Raw genomic sequence first — 3,793 nt, forward strand, 5'->3', positions numbered from 1 at the left:
GGAAGAGACGGTCGGCTCTGGGCGCCATGTTGGATAGGTCAGAGGTCATGGGAATGTAACAGGTGTGCTGCAGACACGATGCCGTCTGTGATTGGTTGAAAAGTAGGAGCGTCATCATAAACATTCTAACATCTTTAGAAATACTGTGCAATAATGAGATGCTGTTAGAGGATAACAAAGCTGAATTTTTCTCTCATTTCATAAAATCTGCGTTAGACTTTTGTAAGGTTGTTTGTAGGGATGTTATGATCGAATTAATATTCTTACAAATTTTCAATTTAACCCAAGTGGTTTTCCATAAAAAAACACGTTTCATTTTCAGGATAAAATATTGGGATCCAGATTTGAATTTTGGCAATTAGGGTGTGTCATGTCGTTCTTTTGTGTTTTGTTTTTTCTCACAACATGCAGTTTGTCATCATTGTCATGTTGTTGTTGGGTAACCAAGGAGGTTAACCTCCTTGGGGTAACTAAACACTGCATTCATTGATTCCCAATGGCAACATCAAATGTGAACTTTGTCACAACCATTGTGTGGATCTCTCAGTCGATTTAGTTAGCAAAGGAAATCCTACTCAGCTCATTAATGTAGCGTCCAGGTACTTGGATTGCTTAATAAGTTGATCAAAAGTTGGAGCATTTTTACCGAGTGCCGTACAAAATGTAACGCAACGTGTTGTTGACTGCCGTGCGCATTGAACATAACCTACCACTCGACTCAATAGATGTTTACTCAGTCATATAATGATCCGCTTGGAGTGAGGAGTGTTGTGTGCATGTGCATATGGGTGTTAGTCACATCCTTTCAGCAGTATTTTGACAATATTCACAAATACAATCAGCTTTGTACAACTTTCGATGCTTGAAGTATAATCTTTATCTCGGCATTGTAATGTAAGTACATCCCAGAAGCTTAAGTTTCTATCAGTCTTTACATGTCCACGCGAAAATATCAACAAGTTAAACAATGATCGTAAGCAATCCGCAAAACCTTTTGACACACATCATTGTAAACGTGAACACCGACCACAATAGGTCGGCGTGGTGGGTTTGAATTGCAAGGTGTATGATTGTTCCTGTCCCCAGATCCCCCCACCCAAGTTGAGTGTCGAAAGTTTCGTCCCTGGCAAGGCATTCAATGGCCTTCTCTGGTGCAATGAAAATACCAGGACTCCATGGAATGGTTTGGTAGCAATTGTACATTACCTGTCTCTACTCAGCAATGCTTTTGATTGATCAGTCTAGAAGTAGTACAATGGAGCACAGGAACTTCCGAGATTATTGTATTAAAGTTTTTATTCCAGAAAAGCACTCGATCAGCAATGTCACTGACTGGAAACACGTACAACAGCCAGCAGAGAAAACATAGCAACCACACAATTCAACGTTTCGTTGTTACCAATAAATACTCGTCATTTGATATCACCTTGGACACACGTCTAGTCTTTTTCTTCGTTTTTTTTTATACGCACGTGTTACAAATCGTTCATACGAAACAACTTTCGTATACGCACACGTTGTAGTCAAATCGTTCACAAGCCAGCAATAGTATGCAATCACCTAACGCTACTAGTACATTTAGATAACATATCAAACTACCAGACTTCATTATACTACGGACACTAGCACCTCGCATTGGTAATGCCCTGGCGAGACAGTTTTTCACGTACAAGCTACACTAGTTAGATACACTTTTGAAATGTAGAGACATAAACAGATATTTGATATACAACCTATATCTCTAGACGAATCATTCTAAAGCTAATTCAGCTGTGATTCAAGTTCGAAATATAGATACAATCATACACTTTGATGCCACTTTGACAGGGCTGATTTAAGAGTTGACATTTGAACAAATCTGTTCTTTTTGTACAAAAACAGAAGTTGCAAATAAGATTTTCTTGATCCTGTATCTTTCTTGGTATACAGTTATCTGCATGTGGATCAATCTGCATGGGTGAAATGTTACTTTGTTACTTTAAGGTATAGAAAATGTTTGGATCTTTTGCAAAAGAGGTTGAACAGTACTGTGTCGCTCGTTTTATCATTTCTACCTTGTAGACAGTATATGATTGTTTATGTAAATATTTTGGGGGTCAACTCCCTTCTCAAACTGCAGAAAAGGTAAAAATTGCGAGAACATTCTTATTGCTCTTGTAGGAATCGGTGCAAATTGGCCACGTTACTAGAAACGTAAACTGAAGTTACTGACACTTGGTGCAGCCTTATAGCTTAGAGAATGTGGGAATCAAACATGTTTTTCACAGGTTCGTAGGAAAACGTCTACTTGCGTCCGGTCATCCTAAATAATGCTTTTGTGGTTTACACTTTCAGAAGCAGATAGGCCGGATGGATAAAGTGGAAGTTCTCAATCTTATCATTCCTGAGGTATCCTCCCATCCAGTAATCATGGCCGTCTTCTGTGACTTTACCTTCCCAGTAAATCTTTCCATTTTCCTCCGACGACCGTCCCATACTTTGCGACTCCCTGTAAGCCCTCACACAGTGTTTTTTAAGACGTTCGTCTGGCCAGACGGCGGGATCGTAGACAGTTTTCACTACAGGGTTAAACTTGAATAGAATCCCGTTTCGTTTGCACCCAGCTTTTGCAGCGCCCTTGTTGCAGTCACAGTTTGTACAGCGGACCATTTCCCATGTTTCTTTTTCACTTCTTGCGTTTACTTGCTGTGCGTTCTCGGAGTCTGGTGGTTCGACATCGGGGCGGCAGGATATCCGGAGGGAATAGACCCCATCAGGAATGTTGTCTCCCGGTAGTTTCTCGACTGCAGCCACAACCAACCCTCTGGACTGAGCTTTCAGTAGATAGTGGAGATCGTGGCACCCTGTCACCTGTTTCTTCTTGGTTTTGTAAATGCGATTGTGCTCAAAAGCTCCCGGAAGGAAAAGGTTTTGCATATGAGCTTTAGCGGACATGTTGAACTACAGCAGTCTACACTATGATCCACAGAGAAATACATTAATGAGAACCACGTTGCAATTGCCTCATACGATTGACTTTGTAGAAATCGCAGCTGTTCTCTAACCGATTCTGACACCGTGAATATATGTAATGGATAATCCCTGGTCCACCTGTTTGACGTAATAAAACCCAGGCAACGACACCGATAGTGTGAAGGTCATGCCAAGCGTTGCATACCTGTTTCCTTTGGTAGCATTAGAACAACTTTTGAACAACGAACGATCATACCGATACACTTATCATGGCTTCTAGTTCCTGGGAAGACCAGTTTACCTGCAAATGGACCAGCAAAGGGCAACTGGACATCACGGGGTTTCCTAAGGATATGCCCAAATGCCTACAGTTTTACTTAATTTCCGTCAGCAGGTCAAATAACTGGCCACGGGCGCTAGAGTTGATCACCGAGGGAGAGGGACACTGTTTCATCAGTGGAACTGGTGTCTTGTTTCCGCTAGATTACGAGTCTTCAAGCAGTGAGGAAGACCATCCCAGGAGAGGACCGCTACCGGAAAATGAAGTCGAATTCTTCTCGGGAAACTTCACAAAGGTCAGAGTGAAGAAGACTGTGTTCCTTCGCACTGTGGTTAAGTGTTTGGAGGAACGTCATGAAATCTGTGGCAAGTTGGATGGTGAAAGTGAGTTCCTGAAATATGTCACAGAAGAAACGAACCCCCATCATTTCGGAGAGACACCAGTCGGAAGTCCAGGTAAGTTTGAAACATTCAGAATAACCATTGCCATGTTTCATATGATTTGAGAAATTAAATTTGCTGCACCTGATTAGTTTGAAAATGTACATATTCAGCATTTGTG

Source organism: Branchiostoma floridae, chromosome 4, assembly GCF_000003815.2.
Source record: "Branchiostoma floridae strain S238N-H82 chromosome 4, Bfl_VNyyK, whole genome shotgun sequence".
Taxonomy (NCBI): Eukaryota; Metazoa; Chordata; class Leptocardii; order Amphioxiformes; family Branchiostomatidae; genus Branchiostoma; species Branchiostoma floridae.